This window comes from Coregonus clupeaformis, unplaced genomic scaffold (genome assembly GCF_020615455.1).
Source record: "Coregonus clupeaformis isolate EN_2021a unplaced genomic scaffold, ASM2061545v1 scaf0908, whole genome shotgun sequence".
In the NCBI taxonomy this organism is placed as follows: domain Eukaryota; kingdom Metazoa; phylum Chordata; class Actinopteri; order Salmoniformes; family Salmonidae; genus Coregonus; species Coregonus clupeaformis.
Window position 1 is genome coordinate 72,673 of NW_025534362.1, and position 27,981 is coordinate 100,653.

The window sequence follows — 27,981 nt, forward strand, 5'->3', positions numbered from 1 at the left end:
GTGGCGGGCTGGGCGCCTGCAGGCTGACTTCGGTCGTCAGTTGAACAGTGTTTCCTCCGACACATTGGTATGGCTGGCTTCTGGGTTATGGGCGTTATGAAGCGCTGTTTGGCAGGTCATGTTTCGGAGGACGAATGACTCGACCTTCACCTCTCCCGAGCCCGTTGGGGAGTTGCAGCGATGAGACAAGATCGTAATTGGATCCCAATTGGATATCACGAAATTGGGGAGAAAAAGGGGCAAAACAATTTAAACACTTGAGTAAATGAGGGATACAAAGTATATTGAAAGCAGGTGCTTCTACACAGGTGTGGTTCCTGAGTTAATTAAGCAATTAACATCGCATCATGCTTAGGGTCATGCATACAAAATGCTGGGCAGGCCATTTTTTTGGCCCCCATATGATGACAATGCCCCCATCCACAGGGCATGAGTGCCTGAATCGTTTGATGAAAACTATACAAACCATATGCCATGGCCGTCACAGTCACCAGATCTCAACCAAATTGAACACTTATGGGAGATTCTGGAGCGGCTCCTGACACAGCATTTTCCACCACCATCAACAAAACACCAAAGGATGGAATTTCTTGAGGAAGAGTGGTGTCGCTTCCCTCCAATAGAGTTCAGACACTTGTAGAATCTATGCCAAGGTGCATTGAAACTATTCTGCCTCATGGTGGCTCAACGCCCTATTAAAAGACACTATGTTGGTGTTTCCTTTATTTTGGCAATTACATGTAGATCCACACATGTTATTGTCTATATCATACAGAATTGTCATCTCATTGTTCCTTAGGAAGCTCGTTCTATAATAGAGACGTTGGTGATTTCTGTCCCAGGTAGTTGCAAAAATCTGGTAACTTTCCCCAAATTCCCTTGTTTTCCAGAAAACCCGGTTGGAAGGTTTTCTGAATCAGGAGGGAATAAACAGGAAATCTGGAATCTTCAACCAGGATTTCTGGAAAACCTGGGGATTATGGGAAAGTTGGTGGATTTTTGCAACTCTAGTCCCAGGAGACTGAACTGTGGGCAGGTTTTTATTCCTGCCTAGCACAAACATCTCATTCAACTAATCATGGTCTTCCATTTAGACCACAATTAGTTGAGTGAAGTGTGAGTAGAGTGCTGGAACCTGGACACTCCTGTGTAAACTGTGGCTGTCTTGACTACAATTGTCTAAATACAGGTGCCATGTTTTCTTTTGCTAATCCATGCAGGTTTGTCATCTCATAAGGAGTGGAGAAGCCCTATGCACCATAAACCTTAATATTGGAGGAACTTCCTGTCAGAGAAACTGTGATTAGAGGGTTAGACAGGAGGCCCTGGGCCAATGGGAGGTCACGGGTGAGGGCTTGGGGGTCAGAGAGAGTGGGTGAGTTTGTTTAACATGGCCCAGTGCCCCGGCTGGGTGGAGTTTGCACATTTTAGACCATTCCATTGGTCCTTATGTGAAATCTCCACCAATCTGGGGCACCGAGCCATGCAAAACGAACTGACCCAGTAAGAGGGGACATTACAGACATGAAGATAGAACTCCCCCAACACTCCTCACATTGAGTTGCTGCATCTGATTTAAAGGCCCCCTTATAGTCCTCAATAATCAACAATGTAATACTTATTACAGGTTAACTCTCTTGCTTTCTTTCAAGCACACTCAGTACTTCTATCCATCCCTCTCCAGGTGCTAGAGACAGAACATTCCAAGGACCTCCAGAGCCTTCTGACCAATTACCTGCCATCTCTCCAGAGCACAGAGAAGTAGGCTCCATTTGTAATAGCATACTGATGCAACTTCACTAGTGCTGTCTGTGTGATATAGCAGATAATCAAGGTCTTCACTAGTGCTGTCTGTGTGATATAGCAGATAATCAAGGTCTTCACTAGTGCTGTCTGTGTGATATAGCAGATAATCAAGGCCTTCACTAGTGCTGTCTGTGTGATAGAGCAGATAATCAAGGTCTTCACTAGTGCTGTCTGTGTGATAGAGCAGATAATCAAGGCCTTCACTAGTGCTGTCTGTGTGATATAGCAGATAATCAAGGCCTTCACTAGTGCTGTCTGTGTGATATAGCAGATAATCAAGGTCTTCACTAGTGCTGTCTGTGTGATATAGCAGATAATTCAGGGTCCCTGGTTGGGTTTATTGTACTTCAGAACTCATGCTCTCTCCCTCTAAAAGTCTCTCAGACTTGAATAAAAATGTGTTCTTCCCCCTGTCCCCAAGTGTGTCTGCTGAGACATGGAACTCCAGAGCAGCATATCAAAAAACATGCCACCCTGATGCCAGCAGGCCGTTCCCTGAGGAAGGATGCAACGGTCAAGGCTTTCAATGGTCACATTTGGGGGATGACTAAATGCAAAATAACTTTTTCATAGCATATTGGTCTTCACATTTTTACCATGGTAACTTAAACAACATGCAGACTTTATCGATCAAGACAACACTTAGAGCTTATAATTCAAAAGTTCAGAAATCAAGTCTCATGTCCAGGGTGAATAACACTTTTATTCATGTATATCAGACATGACATGCGTCAACTAAAATAACACTGAAATCTCAAAACATTAGGAACACCTGCTCTTTCCATGACAGACTGACTGGGTGAATGATATGATGCCTTATTGATGTCACCTGTTAAATCCACTTTATATCAGTGTAGATGAAGGGGAAGAGACAGGTTAAATAAGGATTTTTAAGCCTTGAGACAATTGAGACATGGGTTGTGCATGTGTGCCATTCAGAGGGTGAACCGGCAAGAAAATATTGAAGTGCCTTTGAACAGGGTATGGCCTTTAATGTAAAACAGTGTGTGTTCGTTTGACATGTTATTGGTTTTGTGTAAAAATGTATAATCTTACGAGCTGTTAAAATGGCGTCGTCCATTTTGATGTTCGTTTAAAGTCCACGTAGAAGATAATGGCCCCTATCAGATATTTATGTAGTTGGTGCAGTATATTATTTTACTGTAGTAAATATACATTGGGTGGTCGGGGTTGTCCGAGCCCTGAATGCTGATTGGCTGAAAGCCGTGGTATATCAGACGTACACCACAGGTATGACTAAATATATATATATATTTTTTCTACTGTTCTACATATGTTGGTAACCAGTTTATAATAGCAATTAGGCGACTGAGGCATTGCATCGTGCCTAACAGCCCTTAGCCGTGGTATATTGACCATATACCACACCTCCTCTGGCCTTATTGCATGAATATTCATGAGTTCTAATTTGGAAAAGTATTTATTAGCTTACAATTGTACAATTTATGCTTCCTGCATATAACCACGAAGACGGCCGGAAAGGCCCTAAAGCAAGATCGTAAACGGTGAGCCTGCTGTAGCCTACAGTCCATGGTAAACTGGTGCGCACCAAGTTGGACTATACATTTTAGTATTTGATTTGGAGAACCTCAAACTCAACTTTTAGAACAATATTACAGTATTATAAAAATGGATTTATGAGTTTGTAATTTGTGAATGTTTTCTGGGGGTGCTCAAGTTAATATTATATGCATTTCAAGCATTGAGAAATAGCTGCTATTTGCCCATTAACGGACTTCAGTGCAGTAGCTCTCTAAATCCCTTCTCCGTATGTAGGGTTTTCAGCCATTACATTCGTCCACATTTGGCTCTGTGTAAACTACAATTCCGATGCTCTGTTTTAACATTGAGAAACGTCAATACTCATCACTTTCACAAACATACAGTGAGGGAAAAAAGTATTTGATCCCCTGCTGATTTTGTACGTTTGCCCACTGACAAAGAAATGATCAGTCTAATTTTAATGGTAGGTTTATTTGAACAGTGAGAGACAGAAGAACAAAATAAATCCAGAAAAACGCATGTCAAAAATGTTATAAATTGGGAAATAAGTATTTGACCCCCTCTCAATCAGAAAGACTTCTGGCTCCCAGGTGTCTTTTATACAGGTAACGAGCTGAGATTAGGAGCACACTCTAAAGAGTGCTCTAACTCAGCTTGTTACCTGTATAAAAGACACCTGTCCACAGAAGCAATCAATCAATCAGATTCCAAACTCTCCACCATGGCCAAGACCAGAGAGCTCCCCAAGGATGTCAGGGACAATATTGTAGACCTACACAAGGCTGGAATGGGCTACAAGACCATCGGCAAGCAGCTTGGTGAGAAGGTGACAACAGTTGGTGCGATTATTCGCAAATGGAAGAAACACAAAATAACTGTCAATCTCCCTCGGCCTGGGGCTCTTGGGCTCCATGCAAGATCTCACCTCGTGGAGTTATAATGATCATGAGAACGGTGAGGAATCAGCCCAGAACTACACGGGAGGATCTTGTCAATGATCTCAAGGCAGCTGGGACCATAGTCACCAAGAAAACATTTGGTAACACACTACGCCGTGAAGGACTGAAATCCTGCAGCGCCCGCAAGGTCCCCCTGCTCAAGAAAGCACATATACAGGGCCGTCTGAAGTTTGCCAATGAACATCTGAATGATTCAGAGGAGAACTGGGTGAAAGTGTTGTGGTCAGATGAGACCAAAATGGAGCTCTTTGGCATCAACTCAACTCGCCTTGTTTGGAGGAGGAGGAATGCTGCCTATGACCCCAAGAACACCATCCCCACCGTCAAACATGGAGGTGGAAACGTTATGCTTTGGGGTGTTTTTCTGCTAAGGGGACAACTTCACCGCATCAAAGGGGACGATGGACGGGGCCATGTACCGTCAAATCTTGGGTGAGAACCTCCTTCCCTCAGCCAGGGCATTGAAAATGGGTCGTGGATGGGTATTCCAGCATGGATGAAGGTCATGCTTAGGCTAATAAGCTATAAAGGGAAATAAATTGCTACAGTTTACACTTTTAGAGTTATTTCATGAAATGTTGTTTTTAGAAAAGGGCCGTTTTTTAAGTTGCGGGGTAACTGCAGGCGAATATATTGATCAAAGTCACCTTGTCCTAGAGAGATTTACATTGTTATCAAAACGTTACGCCAGGGTAAGCCTATCTACCACCCTATGTAAAGCTGGGATATATGAGATACCCCAAAAGGGAGACACTCTAAAATGTGAAGTTTTGTCACACAACACAATGCCCAGTGGTGTAAAGTACTTAAGTAAAAATACTTTAAAGTACTACTTAAGTCGTTTTTTGGGGTATCTGTACTTTACTATTTATATTTTTGACAACTTTTACTCGACTACATTCCGAAAGAAAAATATATACTTTTTACTCCATACATTTTCCCTGACACCCAAAAGTACTCGTTAAATTTTGAATGCTTAGGACAGAAAAATTGTCAAATTCACGCAATTATCAACGGAACATCCCTGGTCATCCCTACTGCCTCTGATCTGGCGGACTCACTAAACACGTTTAGTTTGTAAATGATATCTGAGTGTTGGAGTGTGCCCCTGGCTATTGTCACGCCCTGGCTCTGGGGACTCTTAAATGTTGAGCCAGGGTGTGTAGTGTCTATGTTGTATTTTCTATGTTGTTGATCTAGTTCGTGTATTTCTATGTTGGCCAGGTGGTTCCCAATCAGAGGCAGCTGTAGCTTGTTGTCTCTGATTGGGGTCCATACTCAGGCAGCCTGTTTAGCACTGTTTATTGTGGGATCTTGTTCCGTAAGGTTTGTTTTGGTGTATAACCTAGGATTTCACGTATCGTTTGGTTTGTTGTTTTGTTTGTGTGTGTTAAGTACGTTAATTAATAAAAGATGTACGCTTACCACGCTGCGCCTTGGTCCGCTTCTCATAACGATCGTGACAGCTATCCATAAATACAATTTAAAATAAAAAATGGTATCATCTGGTTTACTTAAAAAGGAATTTGAAATGATTAATACGTTTACTTTTACTTTTGATAGTGAAGTATATTTTAACAATTACATTTACTTTTGATAATTAAGTATATTTAAAACCAAATACTTATAGAATTTTACTCAAGTAGTATTTTACTGGGTGACTTTCAGTTTTACTTGAGTCATTTTCTATTAAGGTATCTTTACTTTTACTCAAGTATGACAATTGGGTGCTTTTTCTACCACTGACAATGCCACAGATGTCTCAAGTTTTGAGGGAGCATGCAACTGGCATGCTGACTGCTGGAATGTCCACCAGAGCTGTTGCCAGATAATTTAATGGTAATTTCTCTACCATAAGCCACCTCCAACTTTGTTTTAGAGAATTAGGCAGTATGCCCAACCACCCTCACAACTGCAGACCAAGTGTATGGTGGTGTGTGGGCGAGCGGTTTGCTGATGTCAATGTCGTGAACAGAGTACCCCATGTTAGTGTCAGGGTTATGGTATGGGCAGGCATAAGCTACGGAAAAGGAACAAAATTGCATTTTATCAATGGCAAATTGAATTCACAGAGTTACCATCCTGAGGCCCATTGTCCTGCCGACATCACGTCATGTTTCAGCATGATAAGGCAGGGCCCAATGTCGCAAGGATCTGTACACAATTCCTGGAGGCTGAAAATGTCCCAGTTCTTCCATGTCCTGCATACTCACAAGACATGTCAACCATTGTGCATGTTTGGGAGGGCTGGATCGACGTGTACCACAGCTTGTTCCAGTTCCCGTCAATATACAGCAACTTCACACAGCCACTGAAGAGGAATGGGACAACATTCCACAGGCCACAATCAACAGATTGATCAACTCTATGCAAAGTAGAAGTGTCCCGGAGGAGGAGGAGGCAGCGGCAGATACCCTGTTCTCATGTAATGGGGTAGGGCCCAGTGATGCCAACTTAGCTATTTTGTTGCTAGATTTAGCAACTTTTCAGACTACCCTGGCAACTTTTTTTTCAAACAGCACCTAGCAACAAATTTAGCTACTTTTAAAAACTTATTTGGAAATTTTAGCAACTTTTGAAAATTGACTCAAACACTAAAATGCACACAATTTCTCTCAAAATGACACTAAAACGATTTTCTCTGTCACACACTCAGTCACAACACACATGGCTGGCTGCAAAAGTGCATTGTGAGTGACGTCAGCAGCAGGCGCTCAGCTCGTGCACAGGCAGCAGCAGGCCAGCCAAGCAGCACAACAACCTGGAGAGAGCTGGAGAGAGATGCCTAGCGCACACATCATTATTTGAGTTAAGTTGCTTGTTCAATAAGATAGCATATATACCTTGTTATTAGCTTGTACCTATAATTGTTGATCAGTTAGGTAGCATGTTTACTAACTACCAATACACTCAGTGGCGGCTGGTGAAAAATATTCTCCATTTTCCTGTAACCATCGCGATATATTTTAACACAAACTGCAGGACAGCAGTGCTCAGTGAAACATTCAGTAATTATTTAATGCCAATATTAAAAAGTTGAGGCATTCTTACACAAAAACATATTACACAAACCCAAGCCTTTCATTTGCATTTAAAGTGAACTTTTCACCATTGGTAGTAAACAGGCAACGCAACAGGCATGCTGTCAGAACAGAGTGGAAAGTGGACAATAACATGAAATTATTATAAAGTTTATAAGAAATCTTACACTGTATAAAAGGATGTATAATATAGAAATGGATATCAAGTGGATGAACTCAAACCTTTGACTGGAAGAATAGCATACAGTATTTTATGATCATACTAAATGTGACTAATTGTTAATGTGCTCCAGAACTGCAACAATTAATTGATACAAAACAACATATATACAGTAATATTAGCAAAGACACTATTAAGACTTTCTAGAGTACCAATATAACTGGATTTTTTATGCTAAGGTCAACTATATACAAAGAAACATGCGGCCAGAGCTGCTCTGTGTGTGTGTGTCTGTCATCTTATTTGTACAGGAATTTTGCCCGTCTGTCCTTCTGAGTGGCAAACCTCTCAATGACCCTTTGATTAAAGTCAGGAATGTCCCTGACAAGTTTCTTCTCCATGGAGAGCATGGCCAGAGCGTTCAGGCGATCCTGTGTCATGCTGTTTCTCAGGAAGGTCTTGATCCTTTTCAGTGTAGAGAAGCACCTTTCTGACTCAGCAGTTGTCATGGGTGTGGTGATGAGGATCTTGAGGAGGCTGGCAGTCTCTGTGAAAGTGCTCTGAAGGTTGTTCTCCATGAAGAACTGGTACAGGGCACTGCACCACTACAAGCCTTGAACTCACTGTTCTCATAGATGAGGGACAGTTCGGTTTTGAGCTTGGCCTTGTTCAACATGGGGTACGCCTCACGGTTGTTTCAAGCGCTGTATCGGGAACTTCACACTGTGTTGTGGGAACAACTCTCCGTGCAATAGTGTTGCGCTGATGAGGTGCTGGGTGAAGGAGAACCTCTCTTTGGCATGACTCAGGATGGTATCACATACCTGTAAAAGATACATCATCAGCTTTAATTTGCAATTAAGCTATTTTGATGCAAGTGATCCTGACTGACACATGCCTATGTCCAACTCAAGTATATGATTACCAAGGTGCTGATTGTTCAGGGTTTTGGCTACATACTACCAGGCCTGAAAAAAGTTCTAGGGGGAAACACTGACAATTACATCACAACTTACCTCTATAGCCAACCTCTGTTGTTCTCCTGGTCCCAGCATCCTCCGTCGCTTGATGGGCTGTTGCTGCTCGTCAGATGCGCTGTCCCCACACAAAGAGGGAATTGAGGCCCTGGGTCCAAAAAATAAAGTTTAATTTGATAACTTGCAATCAGACTTCTTGTCACGATTCAGACAGACGACAAGAGGACCACAATTGCGTCACACCAGAAAGTTTATTTAAACTTAAGGGGAAAGGGATGTAGGGAGTGAGTGAAGGCTCCAGGGGTTATCCCGTCCGATGTGCTGGGTCTGTGCCTCCCCCCAGTGGCAGCGACGTCGATGACGCCGGTGGTTGGTGGTCCAGAAGTCCTGGGGGGGAGGAAACACAGACACAACGGGCGGAATGAAACCAGGCAGCAGTACAGTTCAAGGGCCAATCCAAAATACGTAGTGCAAGGCAGGCTGGTCAGAGTTACCGGGATTGAAGAGTAGTCAGGAGTCGTATGGCAGAAGCGAGGTCTGGATCTCCTGAGGCAGAAGAGTATCCAAAAACCAGGCAGGTCGGGGGTCACAAAACCAGGGTGAGCCAGAAGCGCGAGCAAACAGGTTCGGGTGTGAGCTTTGCAGACGCCGATCTGACACCGGAGAGCTGAAAGACAGGGCCTTAAATACTGGGAGAGGTTAGTGGGTAATGCAGCGCAGCTGGCAGAGTAATTAGAGCCGAGCAGAGCAGGGACAGGTGGAGCTAGTTAGGCTGAGTGAGAGAGGGAGGTGAGCAGAGTGGGAAGATAGTGGAAACCAATTAAGGTGGTAACCCGGTGGAGTGAGAGGGCTCATGACAGAACCCCGGGGACGGCCCCAGAAGTCCCAAGAGCAACACCACGCCGGGGGGGAGGAGGGAGCCGGAGGAGGGCTAGAACTCCTCCGAACGGTCAGTGAACGTCCTCATCCTCGGAGGAAGCCGGAGGGCCGTGGGTCGGGGAGATGGGACAGGTCCCGAGACAGGATCAGGCACAGGACAGGAAGCCGAGCGGGCCGGACGGTTAGGACCCCTCTGGGCGGCCCCTACGGATTGCAGGTTGATCAGGATGCCGTTGGTGGAAAGCGGTGATGAGAGTCCTATCCACAATCCGACTAGCTGGCACCCAGGTCCTTTCCTCAGGTCCATAGCCCTCCCAGTCAATGAGGTACTGGAGACCCCTACCCCTCCGTCTGGACCGAAGCAGGCGGCGGGACGGTGTAAACCAGACCACCATCGACGAGCCGTGGAGGAGGAGGACAAGGCGCAGCAGGGACCAGCGGACTCCTGGGCACAGGCAGGGGCTGCAGCAATCCGGCTGGGGCTGGCAGGACGACTTGTGTTGGTTGCAGATGGGGCAGGCTTGGACGAATTCCCGTACATCCTTCCTCGAGAGGGCCACCAGAACCTCTGGGCGAGCAGGTTGTAAGTGCGGGTGGAGCCAGGGTGACAAGCTAGGCGGGAGTCATGTCCCCACTGAACGACCTGGGACCTCAGGTCTTCGGGGGACAAAAAGGCGGTCAGCTGGGCAAGTGCTGGGACCTGGCTGGTTACGGAGAGCCTCCAGCACCTGTTCCTCAACAGCCCAGGTCAGAGCTGCACGATGCAGGGACTTGGCAGAATCGACACAGGGTCCTTGGAGGGGTCAGGGAGCGGAGTTAGTAGGTACTGGCCGAGGGGGTAGTGCGGCGGCAAGCAGGCAGGTTCGGTGGCAGTCCTCTCCCCACTCCCTGATCACCCCGGTCACCCAGTCGAGCTGAGGGTTGTGCCGGGCGGAGCCATGGGTAACCCAGGATGAGGGGTTGGCCTGGAGAGGGGGAGCAGGTGAAACTGGATAGTTTCTTGATGGTTTCCGGACAGACCCATCGAGACCGGGGCCGTGACATGAGTGACCGATCCGAGTAAGTGTCCGTCCAGTGCCCGGGCAGGAATAGGAGGTGTCAAACGGAGGTTCTCCAGTCCCAGTTGGCGTGCCAGCTTGATGTCCATTATGTTGGCTTCGGCGCCAGAATCCACCAGAGCAGCCAGGGTGTGAGTTGAGTCAGGGAGGCGGAGGTGAACTTGCAGCAGGGGTTTGCGGTCGGAGGACTGGATGGTCATTGAACTCAACCGGACTCCCCCTATGCCCGGTGAGCTTCGGCCCTTTAAAGGGCAGGTTCCCACACGATGTCCATCACCTCCACAATAGAGGCAGAGGTTTGAGGTGAAGCGTCGCTGGCGCTCTGCAGGAGTGAGAGGCTCGCCCAATCTCCTAGGCTCAGACTGATCAAGCTGACCTGGGTGAGTGGCAGTAGATGACAGGAGCCCAGTCGGATCTCTCCGAATGCCGGTAGTAGGTGGACCTTGGCGCCCCTCTCACGGCCGACGGGTCTGTATCCTCTGTCGATCCTGACAGTCAGTGCGATGGCTTCATCAAGAGTGGAAGGCAGTTCATGGGAGACCAACTCGTCCTTGATATAGTCAGCCAAACTATGGAAGAACGCGTCCACCAACGATGGTGTGTTCCAAGAACTTCGTCTAGCCAGGGTTCGGAAGTCGATGGAATGGTCTGCGACTGTACGTCTGCCTTGTCGAATACTGAACAGTTCACGAGACGCCTCTGCGGTTGGGGAATCCAGGTCAAACACCTTCAGCATCTCCTCAGCAAACAGGTCGAAGGTTGCACATGCGGGGGGTTTGACGTTCGAACTCTGCTGTTCCCCAGAGTCGAGCTCGGCCCGTCAGGTGAGTGATGGCATACCCAACTCTAGCCCCCTCCGTGGCGAAGGTCCTTGGCTGCAAGGAGAACTGAAGTCGGCAGCTAGTCAGGAATGGCCGGACCTGGGTTGAATCGCCGTTGAACCGCTCGGGGTTTCCAATCTTGGGTTCGGACAGCGGCTGCAATGACCGGGGCAGGTAACTCGGGGGCAGGGCTGGTGGGCAGACTGGCTGGGGTCAGGTTGGTGAGGAGTTGAATGATCATGGCGAGTTGTTGTTGCTGCTGCTGGGACTGCTGCTGGTGCTGCTGGAACTGCTGATGCTGTTGGTGGCCGACCTGAAGCAGAGAGGAGATGACGCCGCTCATGCGGCCTAGCTCTCTCTCAATGTGTTCCAGGCGTAGCATGGCGGTGGGTTGCTCAGGCTCTTCGGTTTCCATGTCGGGGAAGTGTGCGCTGGGTCCATGATGGTCAGATCGTACTGTCACGATTCAGACAGACGACAAGAGGACCACAATTGCGTCACACCAGAAAGTTTATTTAAACTTAAGGGGAAAGGGATGTAGGGAGTGAGTGAAGGCTCCAGGGGTTATCCCGTCCGATGTGCTGGGTCTGTGCCTCCCCCAGTGGCAGCGTGCGTCCGATGACGCCGGTGGTTGGTGGTCCAGAAGTCCTGGGGGAGGAAACACAGACACAACGGGGCGGAATGAAACCAGGCAGCAGTACAGTTCAAGGGCAATCCAAAATACGTAGTAGCAAGGCAGAAGGCTGGTCAGAGTTACCGGGATTGAAGAGTAGTCAGGAGTCGTAATGGCAGAAGCAGGTCTGGATCTCCTGAGGCAGAAGAGTATCCAAAAACCAGGCAGGTCCGGGGTCACAAAACCAGGGTGAGCCAGAAGCGCGAGCAAACAGGTTCGGGTGTGAGCTTTGCAGACGATCTGACACCGGAGAGCTGAAAGACAGGGCCTTAAATACTGGGAGAGGTTAGTGGGTAATGCAGCGCAGCTGGCAGAGTAATTAGAGCCGAGCAGAGCAGGGACAGGTGGAGCTAGTTAGGCTGAGTAGAGAGAGGGAGGTGAGCAGAGTGGAAGATAGTGGAAACCAATTAAGGTGGTAACCCGGTGGAGTGAGAGGGCTCATGACACTTCTTAACTCACTGTAATTCCCCCTCAACACACAACCAGTGACTTTTATATATATATATATATATATATATATATATATATATATATATATAGACAGACAGACAGACAGACAGACAGACAGACAGATAGTGTGTATATACACACAAACTATGTCTAGTAACTGCTTTTAACCTGTGATGTACATAATTAACTGATGTTATTACGTTTTAAAGCCTTTTTCTATTACATTTGTGAGGGGATGCAACATCATTTTGTTCTGCTGTGCACTTAGCAATAAAGTTAATCTTCAATAACAACTAGGCCTCTTCTAGAAATTGACCTGGTGGACACCTGAATAATTATTACAAACTGTGTAGTACTTTCCTGCATTATTATCAACGTCTGATTGTGTCTTCTCTTTCCTTTTAAAATACTAAAACAAATATAATTGTGACGGCTCTATGATAATCACTCACTTTGATGACCAGACACATTTAGGCTTTTAAACTGTTGTAAGTGAACTATTCATCTTTCTAACAACATCTTTATCAGCCAATAGTACATATAGTTATTTACCTGATTGTTAGCATGCTGTCTGTGAACCTCTGGACAAGTGCTTTAATGAAGACAGGGTCGATGTTCCTCTTCTGCAGCTGGCTGAAAAGCATGTCCACATTTGGCATGATCTTGTGGAACAGTGCCAGGAAAAAACAGAAAGCCTCGTCTTCGAGCATCCTCACAAAGCCCCCGCCTCTCTGACAGTCGGGGCATCAAAGTTCCCAGAGTCTCTGATGGTCTGGAAACACGTTAGGAGGTCATCCCTGTACTCATACACAGTGTTTACAGCGCGACTGTGGAAGTTCCACCGTGTTGTAGAGGCTCTGGGGAGTCTATGCGCAACCACTTCGTCAAGCACGGTGGTTCGCTTGGGAGACCTGGAGAAGAAAGCAGAAAATCCTGCAAGGTCGGAAAAGAAAGTGCCGATCCTGGGGATGCGTGAAGTAGCCTGCTGCATGATGAGGTTCAGCTGATGTGCATAGCAGTGGACGTAGTGCGCATTTTCGTACACATCCACTATTTTACGCTGCACTCCGCCGGTGGCTCCCCTTCATCACACTTGCTCCGTCGTAAGCCTGGGCAATAAGTTTGGCCTTTTGTCCATGTGAGAGTATGGTGCTGAGCCTCTCCAGCAGCGCTGTAGCGATGGTGTCGGCGGTTGCGTTCTCGATCAAAATGAACTCGAAAACGCTCTTGGACGTTACTTTTAGCATCGATGTAGCGTATCACAAGCACCAACTGGCAGTGGGTGGAAAGCGTCAGTCGTCTCGTCAGCTTGAATGGCGATAAAATCAGCACTCTTTACTTCCTCCAGGATGTAATCCTTAAGCACTGACAGCATACAGTCCAACAGCTCGTTCAGTATCGTCTTTGACGTGCCCTTAAAAACGGTAGCTGTCTTCAGGTGCTCCTCCAGCACACTGTCGAGGAGGCAACAAAATCCACTAAGCCCCGGAAAATGCCGGGGTTGTCCGAGGAGTCAGTCTCCTCGTGCCCACGCAAGGCCAACTCAAAAGCCCCACAGAACTTCACACAATCGATAATTTTGGATAGAATGTGCCTGTTTTTATCCACCTCCTCATTGTGTTTCCTCACCGCAATCCTGTGGCCGTCATCCAGCTGCGTAGCAATGTTCACCCTTCCTAATACAGCTAGCTTTACAGAGTTGTCCATGTGTGCCCTGGTGTTCTCATGTTTCTTTACCTTCTCTGACAGGTGCTTCATATCCCTCACTCCGGTACCTGTCCATGCTGAATCTGACCCGTCGTTTTAAAAAGCAAGCACGGAAAGCAAAATAAAGCATTAGCATCAGTGCACCCAGCTAGCCAAGCCTTCCTGGTGTACCAGCTACGGGAGAAGCCGCGCATATACTGCTTCCCTTTCTCGCTAGCCTGCTGTCTGATTGAGAGGTCAGGTTGATCTGGGCCCAGCTCTTTCACCCGAACTTTCTCTGACAAAGTTCTCCTCTCAAACGGATCTTGGAGGAGAGATTTCACCGAGTTAGGGTTGGGTCTTGGAGGAGTAACGTTTGCGCTCGCCATTGTCGTCTAGTAAAAATGGCGCCACTGGAGCCCGGTCCTTATTTTATCAGGGGGCGAGCTTGGGCGATAAAATAATCGCCCTCCTTGGATTCGATTTAAGATCGCTGATTGGCTACATTTTATGTCATACATTCATATCTTAAATTAGCAATTGGCTTAACTGCTACGTAGACCCGCCTCCTCGGGGCACTTTCTGTATCGCCCAGAGCTGACGAGGCGTTTGACAGGCAGAGGAAAGGTTGCGAATATGATTTTCTATCATATCTTACACATATTACTGTGTGCATTCCATATTTCAAACACACAAATATTGACATACTGATGTTTTTATTATTATTATTTTTATTTATTTTTTATTTTATTTTTTTAAATAATTTTATTTAAGGGGGCGGCGCCCTAGCGCCCTCTATCGGCCAGCCGCCACTGAACACACTACTAGTTAATAAGAAAATAAATCAAATGTAATTGTTCAATAATTCAATGTGTAACTAAAAATATCTGATCATATAAAATGTTATGTGTTTATATTACTTTTGCAAATACAAATATGTGATAATAAACAAACAATAAACAAATCTAAACTAACTAATGTCAAATCATATTTGTCGCCGAGATGGCCAGTCAATTTGATTAAGGTTATTGTTTATTCTACGTAATGACTGGTAGGGCCGTCCCAGGGATCCCGGAATGCACGGACCGTTGCACTGTGGTGGTCGGGGAACAGGAAGTTCCGGCAGGCGCGCCCATGCCACGTTCTTCACAATAAAGAAAGCGCCAGAACTGTGCAGTCAAGAGGATAACCTTTTGTGTCCGTAATACCACGTTTAAACTTTCTAATGTCGAAAGAATATGTCATACCATGTTAGGTATCACATCCGTTGAGGTATTATCACGTTTGGTAAAGGTTTGATGTGTTATTTTTGTGTCAAACCGATTGAGTGAAAGAACGTGGTAAAAACTATTTTACAAGTCACATAGCTAGAGATGTTGGGTTTGTCTGAGTGGATGTACATTATTTTCTCATGTTAGTTCAATAAATAATCAATTTATTTTAGATTTCTGAGTTCGTTTAGCATATTATTGGTTTTGTGTAAAATTCCCAAGCTGGTAAAATGGCGGCTACTCTCGGTCAGCGTCAACAGACTTCAGTGAGGACAGTGCGGGTGCATCAGATAGAGACAATTTCACGGTCGGACTACTGTTTTGAAGCTGAATGTAATGATTATCAGTTTTCTACATGTGTACTAATTTTCAGACATATTCTGTTGTTATCAATAAATGTTGCTATGGTGTGAACAGGAAATACAATTGGTTTTTGATTGAAGTAATACAGTGAAGACAAGGTTATTAAGGAAATTAGACACTTAACTTAAATTAACACCCAAAATGAGTATTAGCACCTATTTCAGTCCAAGTCAAGCACTGAATGAGATAATTGAACAAGAAAAAAGTGAACATATTTTTAGAGAATAAAGAAAGTGCCAGAACTGTCAAGACAATAACTTTTGTGTCTGTTTCTCTTTATTACTACTGGCCGATTCAGATAAGTCTGAGGCCGGTAACATCAACAGTGAGGACAAAACCCAGCCTGCCTCACTCCTTCCACACTGAGTCCAAACCTACAGTCACTCGGTCCTGATTGTGACAGTTGAGCCCAGTTTACTGCAGGATCCAGAGATGGCATCAGTGAAGCTGGAAGACTGCAGTCAAACACTGGAGCTGAATGTCAACATTAAAGATGAAGAAGAGGAGGAGAAGATTGGGAAATCTGTTTGTCACGGTAAGAGTAGGTTCTAGATAACTAAGTTTGTTGGACATGATTTGGAAAGGCACACACCTGTCTATATACAGTGCATTCGGAAAGTATTCAGACCCCTGGACTTTTTCGACATTTTGTTACGTTTCAGCCTTATTGTAAAATTGATTAAATTGTTTTTTTCCCTCATCAATCTACACAAAATACCCCATAATGACAAAGCAAAAACTGGTTTTTATCAGTTGTTGCAAAAACAACAACAACTGATCAATTACATTCACATAAGTATTCAGACCCTTTACTCAGTACTTTGTTTAAGCACCTTTGGCAGTGATTACAGCCAAAGTCTTAATGTGTATGACGCTTGTAATAAATGCTATTTTTATAAATAGCTTATTACTATACATTGCTATAACTAATTCCTTTTTCAAGACAAGTTTTGTCAAGAAACTCAAAGGCACATATATTTTGCAGAAAACATGTCCTGCATTTCACAAGATGCACATAATGCTGACTACACACACACACCCAGAGACAGAAGGCTGATACCAACCCTGCATAGACATTGACAAAACATGAAACACCTAATCACAGGGTCTAATGGTCATTGCTGATTATAGACCACAACATCTCGTGACTCTTGCCACAGATGCACTGACACACATAGATTTACTCAAGACAAGATAACTAAACGCACACACCAAATCTCCTACTTTGCTGAAACATTCGGAACAAAGAGCCTGAGCTACAGCGCGTAGATCTCCTAGACCCAATCACAGAGGACGACGCTCGAGCAGCATGGACCAACCAGAAGACCAGATCTGCCAGACTCAACCTACTTTACTAACTGTATAAAACACATGTGCACTGTGTTTTCGGGGCTCTTTCTGGAGGTTCCCTATGAGCTGAAAGAACGAGACCGTGCACGTTTTGTACCAGATATCTTTACTCTGAATAAACTGCCGCTTGTCATACAATTTACCACCTAGTCTGAATCGATCCTTGACCGGCTCACCCTTCTCCATATCCCGTTATCAACACGCTACAAGCTTGGCACACCTGTATTTGGGGAGTTTCTCCCATTCCTCTCAGCAGATCCTCTCAAGCTCTGTCAGGTTGGATGGGGGCGCGTCACTGCACAGCTATTTTCAGGTCTCCAGAGATGTTCGATTGGGTTTAAGTCCCGGCTCTGGCTGGGCCACTCAAGGACATTCAGAGACTTGTCCCGAAGCCACTCATGCGTTGTCTTGGCTGTGTGCTTAGGGTCGTTGTCCTGTTGGAAGGTGAACCTTCGCCCGGTCTTGAGGTCCTGAGCGCACTGGAACAGGTTATCATCAAGGATCTCTCTGTACTGTACTCTGTACTCTGAAGGTTCTCACATTTCCATAGAGGAACTCTGGAGCTCTGTCAGAGTGACCATCATGTCCTTGGTCACCTATATAGACAGTTGTGTGACTTTCCAAATCAGCTCCAATCAATTGAATTTACCACAGTTGGACTCCAATTAAGTTTTAGAAACATCTCAAGGATGATCAATGGAAACAGGATCCACCTGAGAAAAATGTCGAGGTTCATAGTCTCATAGCAAAGGGTGTGAATACTTATGTAAACAAGGTATTTCTGCTGTTTTATTTTTAATACATTTGCAAAAATGTCTAAGAACCTGTTTTCACTTTGTCATTATGAGGTATTGTGTGTAGATTGGTGAGGAATTGTTTTATTTAATCCATTTCAGAATAAGGCTGTAACGTAACAAATTGTGGAAAATGTCAAGGGGTCTGAATACTTTCCTAATGCACTGTACATATCCAAAAGTGGACCTAGAAGTTTGTCCTTAAATATCTATTGGGAGCCCATCTGGACCTTCCGCTTTACCTCCCTTCATATTGAAAATAGCATCAGATATTTCAACACCATCCAATTCCTTTTCCAGATCCAATTTAGTGTCTTCTGAAGTAGAGGGAAAATCAAGACCTGACTAGTTCAGTTCTCAGGAGATTCAGAGTTGTAAAGTGTGTTGTAGTAGGAAGCAAATGTTTGGTTTATTTCTACAGGATCCATTGATAATTGTCCTTGTAAATTATGAATTCCATTAAAGGCTGAATTTTACTACTTAATGTGCCAGGCCAGCAATTTACCAGGTTTTTCACATTGATCATAGGACTGTTTCAGCCTAGTTAAGCTGTTTGCAGCCTTTGAGGTGGGAAGTTCTTCATACTGAGCTTTAAGACCAAATCATTCCTTGTTTACTTCTACTGAGTTATCCAAAAAAGCTTCCCTCTCCAATTCTCTCATTTTGCTCTCCGTCTCTCATTTTCTGATTTTTTAGATTTGAAACTGGTAAAATCTATAATTTGCCCCCAAATATGTGCTTTGAAAGCCTCCCATCTGGTACTCGCTGATGTTTGGTCAGTGTTCAATGTCAAATAAACATCTATATGCACTCCAACGTAATGTAAGAAGTCTGGGTCCTGTAACCATCTGGGATGCAAACGCCATCTAGAGGATCCTTTTACTAGTTTTGTATCCCTATAGAATAATGACACAAGGGAATGGTCATTCAAAACAATAGTATCATATCCACTTCCTGCTACATTGGGAAGCAATGAGCAAGAAACTAAAAAGTAGTCTACATGAGAATATGATTTAAATGTGAACATGAATTCTCCCTTTTACTCGGGTTCTGAGTCCTCCAAGGTTCACATAGATTTAAGTCCTTAATGAAATGCTGTAATTTCTTTCTACTCTGCGAGTGGGAAGTGTCTAAACCAGAGGAGCGATCTAGATGAAGATCAAGAGTGCAATTAAAGTCCCCTGCCATTAGGACCTTACCAGGAATGGAGGCTATCAATAGAAATACAGTGGGGGGAAAAATTATTTAGTCAGCCACCAAGTGTGCAAGTTCTCCCACTTAAAAAGATGAGAGAGGCCTGTAATTTTCATCATAGGTACACATCAACTATGACAGACAAAATGAGGAAAGAAAATCACATTGTAGGATTTTTAATGAATTTATTTGCAAATTATGGTGGAAAATAAGTATTTGGTCAATAACAAAAGTTTCTCAATACTTTGTTATATACCCTTTGTTGGCAATGACACAGGTCAAACGTTTTCTGTAAGTCTTCACAAGGTTTTCATGCACTGTTGCTGCTATTTTGGCCCATTCCTCCATGCAGATCTCCTCTAGAGCAGTGATGTTTTGGGGCTGTCGCTGGGCAACAAAGACTTTCAACTCCCTCCAAAGATTTTCTATGGGGTTGAGATCTGGAGACTGGCTAGGCCACTCCAGACCTTGAAATGCTTCTTACGAAGCCACTCCTTTGTTGCCCGGGCGGTGTGTTTGGGATCATTGTCATGCTGAAAGACCCAGCCACGTTTCATCTTCAATGCCCTTGCTGATGGAAGGAGGTTTTCACTCAAAATCTCACGATACATGGCCCCATTCATTCTTTCCTTTACACGGATCAGTCGTCCTGGTCCCTTTGCAGAAAAACAGCCCCAAAGCATGATGTTTCCACCCCCATGCTTCACAGTAGGTATGGTGTTCTTTGGATGCAACTCAGCATTCTTTGTCCTCGGGGTGAGATCTTGCGTGGAGCCCCAGATCGAGGGGATTATCAGTGGTCTTGTATGTCTTCCATTTCCTAATAATTGCTCCCACAGTTGATTTCTTCAAACCAAGCTGCTTACCTATTGCATATTCAGTCTTCCCAGTCTGGTGCAGGTCTACAATTTAGTTTCTGCTGTCCTTTGACAGCTCTTTGGTCTTGGCCATAGTGGAGTTTGGAGTGTGACTGTTTGAGGTTGTGGACAGGTGTCTTTTATACTGATAACAAGTTCAAACAGGTGCCAATAATGCAGGTAACGAGTGGAGGACGGAGGAGCCTCTTAAAGAAGAAGTTACAGGTCTGTGAGAGCCAGAAATCTTGCTTGTTTGTAGGTGACCAAATACTTATTTTCCACCATCATTTGCAAATAAATTAATTAAAAAATCCTACAATGTGATTTTCAGGATTTTTTTTTCTCCATTTGTCTGTCATAGTTGACATGTACCTATGATGAAAATTACAGGCCTCTCTCATCTTTTTTAAGTGGGAGAACTTGCACAATTGGTGGCTGACTTAATACTTTTTTCCCCACTGTACATTCTCAAAGAATTTGGGATTATCATCATTAGGACCATAAACATTAACCAGATTAATATGCTCATTCAAAAGAGTTTCATGTATCAAAATGTATCTACCAGCTCTATCAGTTATAATAGTATCCACTTGAAACGGAACAGATTAGTGAATTAAAACCATAACACCCTGAGAATGAGAGGAGAAACAGGATGCTATTACTTGCCCTTGTCATCTCCTGCATACTTTAAGTAGCTCATCCTTCAACAAGTGAGTTTCTTGTAGGAACACAATAGATACAAACTCCACGGACATTCCACTAAGTAAATTTAAGTTTTGCATTTGAAGTCATTTAACCAAAGATGTAAACATGGAATAAGCTATACCATAAAGGCATATCTAAAATATGTTTAGTAACCACAAGGACCGCAGGAATATTTTGTAGTGAGGAAAATGTGTAAAGATCTGTTGGAAGAAACAAACATAAATCTATCCTAACAACACAGGGTATTTTGCTAGTAGCCTATATAGTAGCCTAAATATCACAACAAAATGCCTCTCTAGCAAGATTATATGTGAAATATCACGTATTTGTTCGAAAAGTAGCAAAGAATAGCTCCACCTAAAACAGTAACGCTAGTTAGTGAAGCCTGAGACTAACGTTAACGTTATAGTATGGACCGTCCAAAATAGTGGTAGATGATCCACAACACAGGGTCTGTTGCTAGTAGCTACCAAGTAACAATATGGCCCATACGTATAGCGTTAACGTAGTATACCATGATATGTTTATAAACCAGAAAAAGTATCAAAGATCAGAAATGAACAGCCTACGTGAGAAAAAGAGATCATTGAATATGAGCTACGTTAGCCAAAGACCCTTTGCATATGATGTTAGGCATGCACCTGAGTGTCAAACATTCTAGTCCAAGGACATGATCAAAAGGCCTCCATCATTCTTAAATGGAGAAGCCGGTGGTCACTCTGACAGAGCTCCAGAGTTCTGTGGCGATAAGAGAACCTTCCAGAAGGACAACCATCTCTGCAGAACTCCACCAATCAGGCCTTTATGGTAGAGTGGCTAGACGGAAGCCACTCCTCATGAAAAGGCCGGCTGGGAGTTTGCCAAAAGACAACTAAAGGACTCTCAGACCATGAGAAACAAGATTCTCTGGTCTGATGAAACCAAAATTGAACTCTTTGGCCTGAATGCCAAGCGTCACGTCTGGAGGAATCCAGGCACCATCCCAACGGTGAAGCATGGTGGTGGCAGCATCATGCTGTGGGGATGTTTTTTAGTGGCAGGGACTGGGAGACTAGTCAGGATCGAGGGAAAGCTTAACGGAGCAAAGTACAGAGAGAACTGAAAATAGCTGTGCGGCGACACTACCCATCTTACCTGACAAGCTTGAGAGGATCTGCAGAGAAACTCCCCAAATACAGGTATGCCAAGCTTGTAGCGTCATACCCAAGAAGAATTGAAGCTGTAATCACTGCCAAAGGAGCTTCAACAAAGTACTGAGTAAAGTCTGAATACATTTTTTTATTTATTATTATTATTATTTTTGCAAAAATTGTGTCATAACACCTAGCGGTCAAACAGGGAAATGGTTCCAATCATTTTTCCTTTTTATTCATTTTAGAAACACTTAAAATAATGGCTGTGTTTCGTGTAGGCTTACCCTGGCGTGATTTTTAGCAATATTCGGCTCTATTTCCTCTCAGATTATAAAACTCTAATTATCATCAAAGTAGACATCATGCAAAACAACATCACTGCAAGCTCCTGCACGTCATCTCTAGCTGTAACCTTTGATAACAGGTATTGTGTCAATTTAAAACTACTTAACTGTGGTGGCAGGTGCAGTGATGACCGCTGAGAAGGTAGCCCCATACACTACCCACCACTGTGACCTGTACGCTCTTGTTGGCTGGTCCTCACTACATGTTCGTCGTCAAACCCACTGGCTCCAGGCCATCTATAAATCACTGCTAGGCAAATCCCCGCCTTATCTTAGCTCATTGGTCACCATAGCAGCACCCACCCGTAGTCTGCGCTCCAGCAGGTATATCTCACTGGTCATTCCCAAAGCCAACACCTCCTTTGGCCGCCATTCCTTCCAGTTCTCTGCTGCCAATGACTGGAACGAATTGCAAAAATCTCTGAAGCTGGAGACTCTTATCTCCCTCAATAACTTTAAGCATCAGTTTTCAGAGCACCTTACCGATCACTGCACCTGTACACAGCCCATCTGAAATTAGCCCACCCAACTACCTCATCCCTATATTGTTATTTATTTTGCTCTTTTGCACCCCAGTATCTCTATTTGCACATCATCTCTTGCACATCTAGCATTCCTTACTTACTTACTTACTTTATTGTCCCCATGGGGAAATTTTTGTTGCAGTGTCATGTACACATTTAAAGTGGTGTTAAATACAAAACAAGATTGACAATAAAACTTTCAATAACAGTCACGCACCAATAAAAGTAAGAAATAAGAAATAAAACATTTAAAACATTTAAAACAAAGACTAGCCTGCTGGCCTTACGGGGTCAATGGGAACATTTGCCCGAGCTATTTAAGAGGGATATCACACCTGGCACAAATGATTGTCTCGTTCTATTTTTCCTGCTGAGGGGTGCCCTATACCTGCGCCCAGAGGGGAGTAATTCAAAGTCCAGGTACAGGGGGTGACTTGGGTCTAAAATGATTTTGTGAGCTTTACGGAGGGCCCTGACCTTAAAGATCTCATCCAGGCCTGTCTGTTTGACTCCAAGTACCTTACTTGCTGTGGTAATAATCCTTCTCAGCATGTTTCTCTGACTGACAGTGGCATTGCCAAACCAACAAACAATACAAAAAGTTAAAATACTCTCAATAAAGGATTTGTAAAACAGAGTCAATATAGTACAGTCTATATTAAAGGAACTTAACTTTTTTAGAAAGTACAGTCTCTGTTGGCTCTTTTTGTAGATCTGGTGTGTACATTTACTCCACTGAAGCTTACTGTCCAAAAAGACACCCAGATATTTATATTCCTCTACAATTTCTATATTCTGGCCTCTGATAGATGTTGCAGAGGTAGGTGTTGTACGCTTCCTGAAGTCTATGCACATCTCTTTGGTCTTGTTAGTATTGAGGACCAAGTGTGATTCCTCACACCACTCTACAAAGTCATCTAGGACCGGGCCATGATGTTCCTCGTCATCATGCAACAGGCTGATCAAGGCAGTGTCATCAGCGAATTTAACGAGGTGTCTGTCAGTATGGGAACTAGTACAACTATTAGTGTACAAGATGTACAGAAGTGGGGACAAAACACATCCCTGAGGAGAGCCTGTGTTGGTATTGCGTATATCCGACACATGGGGACCTATTTTGACTTGCTGTGAGCGTTGGCTCAGGAAGTCCAACAGCCACAAAACCAGCCCCCCATCTAAGGAAAAGTCCCGAATGAGTCTCTGTGCCAGAATGTAAGGCTGGATTGTGTTGAAGGCAGAAGTGTTAATACTATTGTCCAGTGTTAATACTATTGTAATTATTCTGCACTATAGCCTATTTATTGCCTTACCTCCATAACTTGCTACATTTGCACACACTGTATATATATTTTCTGTTGTATTTCTGACTTTATGTTTTTTTTACCCATATGTAACTCTGTGTTGTTTTTATTGCACTACTTGCTTTATCTTGGCCAGGTCGCAGTTGTAAATGAGAACCTGTTCTCAACTGGCTTACCTGGTTAAATAAAGGTGAAATAAAATAAAAAAATAAAAGGAGCTGAGTGTAGAGGGAAGCAGTGTGGTGAGGGAGGTTATCGTCTAGTGTATAAAGAGGGATACGTCCTCCAGTAGCTCAGAGATGGAACCTGGTGAGAGTGAGGATGAATTACCTGCGGTGAGGAACTCCGAGTTCGGGCCTCGTTCCAAGGATGATAAGGATGATTCTGGCCCAGTGGGAGTGAGATTTGTAGAGAGAATGGATACATATGTGGTGTCAGGTTAGGTGGAGAAGAGGTTGGGGACTGTTGAGTTGGTGAAGGTAACTGAGTGGACTCGTGATGATTTATTGTTTCTCCTCTGTCCAGAGGGAGCGGGTGCTGCGGATTACGTGATTAGAGACAGGAATTGTGACTTGAATTGCTCTCCGGAACAGGGTGGCATTGAAAGGAGTGATAACGGGGTTAGGTTTAAGTGTTGAGGATGAGCAGTTGAAATGGAAGATTCCAGGTGTCTGTGTCACCCTCCGTTTGGTGAGACGTGTAGAGCGTGGAGAAACAGAGAATACATTATCTGTCATGCTGGATTTTGATGCATAGTCTCTGCCGGATAAGGTCAAGGTAGGCAGTAGGTCAGTTATCCCGTGAGCGATTCTGTTCCGTAAATACTACAGTGTTTTAGGGGTGAAGTTTATGGGCCTGTTGCAGCAGTGTGTAGGCGTGAGATGCCTAGATGTGACAAGTCTGCAGGAGGGCATGAGATGAAGAAATGTGTGGTATCGGTGGAGAAAGTTCTGTGTGTTAGTTGTGGGGGGTGCTAACGGGCTGGAGATCTGAGGTGTCAGGTGAGAGAAAGGCAGATTGAGGTTGCCAGGGTTACAGTAGTACAGAAAGTGTTGTATGCAGAAGCAGTGAAGGGAGTGGTAGAGGAAGATGGGTACAGGGTGAGGGATCTTGAGAGGATTCCTGTGAGTAGGCAGAGACCAAGAGAGAGTGATGGGAAGAATATGTGCTTCAGTAAGGTGGGCTTTTTAGCATTTAAAGCAATGGTTGTCAATTGTACTGGAGAAATTGATCAAAAAGTCCCAGAAAATAGAGGCTGTGGTGGTAGCGGCAGAGAAGTACTTGGGATTGCGAGGATTTACTGCAGAACAGCTGCAGGGGGTGTTGAGTGGTAGTGGTCTGGTGTAGGACTAGATAGGGTTAAATAGTGGAATGGGGTGGTGGGTTTTTGTAGTGGAAAATCGCCACGAAGGGACTCAAAGTCAAACTTAAATGAATCATTATTTTTTATCAGCAAGCTGGAGAGGTTCCAACAAACTTAAAAGTACCATAGTACATGTCGGGCGGGAGCTCTGCCGGGGCAGTCACGTTAGTTGTCCTATATACTGCTTACACAGACAAGTCATATTTGCATGATTTTAGCTTTATTAATAATTAATTAATCGTTAACATTTGGTTCCTGCATGTGACCGACCAATGCCTCACAAGGCTTCTTCTCTCCAAGCTGAGACCTTGAAACTGAGATATCCCTTTTGGATCCCAGAACAATGTTCTGGGCGTACTGCCAATTGGTCTGAGGAGGTCAGTCATCTGCACGAACCAAGAACATTTACCCTCAAATTTTTTAGAGCAGGCTAATACTGCAATTTTGTATTAATTACCGTATCAATGAATTTAATGTATATAGGCTGTGAATGGCCTCACACACCAGTACAGTAGGTGGCGGTGTATGCACCTAAAAAGTTGAATGCGCTCCACCAACCAAATCCCGAAGAAGAAGGATGCAAATGCACGTGTAAAAGGAAAGATCTTTATTATTGATGTTTGATGAAGAGTATCTACCACCCTATGTAAAGCTGGGATATATAATATACCCCATAAGAGAGTTTGTGTAAAACCTGATGCAATGCAAGAAATGTAAAAAGTTTGGCCACATGTCAAGTGAGACGGAAGGAATATGTTATTGAAGAGCATGTGAATGTAAAATGTTGTAACTGTGGTGGGGGTCATATTCCTGAATTCCCAGAGTGCCCTGTTAGGGTGAAAGAGGTTGAGGTGTCAAGGATCAGGGACTGTACAGCAAATCTCCTATGTGGAGGCGGCGAAGAGAGTTGTAGGGGCAAGAGGCCACAGTTCTGAAGAAGATATGGCGGTGGATGCACTGCAACCAGTTGCAAATGTTGTACGTCAATCAAGCGATCTGGATACACTTATTTGGAAGGTGGATTTTTTTAGTATTTACAGCCACAGTTATTAATTGTACTGCACAAGAAGTCCAAGAAGCTGGACATCGTTATATCTGCAGCTGAGAAGTTTTTGGGCCTCCAAGACTTCACGGCAGAAGCCCTGCAAGGACTACTGTTGCCAGAAAATGTTCCGCTACAGACAACTAACACAATTGCATTTTATCGATGGCAGTTTGAATGCACAGAGATGCCATGACAAGATCCTGAGGCCCATTGTCCTGCCATTCATCCACCTCCATCACCTCGTGTTACAGCATGATAATGCACAGCCCCATGTCGCAAGGATCTGTACACAATTGAACATGCTGAAAATGTCCCAATTCTTCCATGGCCTGTATACTCACGAGACATGTCACCCTTTGAGCATGTTTGGGATGGTTTGGATCGACGTCTACCACAGCTTCTTCCAGTTCCCACCAATATCCAGGAATTTCGCACAGCCATTGAAGAGGAGTGGGACAACATTCCATAATCAACAGCCTGATTTAACTTTATGCAAAGGAGAAGTGTCCCGGAGGAGGCAGCGGCAGCTAGCCACTTCTCCAGTGCTTCATTTGTAAATTGGGCGGTGCCGGAACCAAAAGTGAGTCCGAGAGGGAGGGGGGTGACCTGGGGGGCTCTGAGGTACCAGAACGGATAAAAACAAACAACCTTTATAACAAAGCATTGCATGCATTATCATGGCTTTCGCGTACGGCCATAGAGCAGTGGTGTGGAGCCGCTTGCCGAAGTTACACACATGGAGTACATTTTTTGTAGCCTAGAGTCCGGGGAAAATGTGTTATTTTTATAAATGGATTTCATGCAATTCTACATCATTTTACATGACTGGAGACTTTCGCAGAATCTTTTTAATACCTCACAAATGACCAAAATGACAGGCTACTTTGACACTGAGAATCTGAGCTCAATAAAAACGACCTTGTCTTGAATCCATCAATAACCGAGGCCCCTAAGTGTGCAGAGAAACACATTGTACAATATGAGGAGGAAGATATAGTCCTAAAAAAGCTTTCCAGTTTCACTGACTCACCCAATGATGTGCAGCTCACTCACCGGCCAAAAGCTGATCTCTCTCTTGCTTTACTTTTTTAAACAATGCTGTTCGCTCAATAGGCCTATTTGGAAGTTGTTAACTTAGTAACATACAGACATTAGTATTTTATTTTCAGCAGGATCCATTTGCTTTACAACCTGTGTTTTCCAGCGATTGAATTATAAATATTTGCGAAAGGCCTGTTTTGGCTGCATGCTGTTAACTGACAGATTTGCCACACGTTAGGCATGCCTTGGTTTTTTTAGGGGGCATGACAATTACAGAGGTATCTAAATGTAATTTCTCTGATTGCTGTTATTAGGATTTTTACATTGCAAACAGTGGAAAATATTTTTCATGCCACAAGAGGTAGGCTACCTGATCCTGGCAAATGGGTTCCGGAACGAACGACTACAAAACTGAGAGGTACCGGAGGATCCTGCTCAAATTAAGCACCGCCCTTCTCATATAATGGGATAGGGCCATCCCAAGGATCCCTGAACGCACCAAATATTTTTTTATAACTAAACCAAGATAGACCACAGCTGGTCGTTTCCAATGGGAACAGATGAGTCATAGTGGGCAGAGCCAAGCACGTGCAAGCGAGATCCTATTGGCGTGTTCTAGCAAACATCTGCATATTTCTGTTAGGGATTGCCTCCTCTGTGAA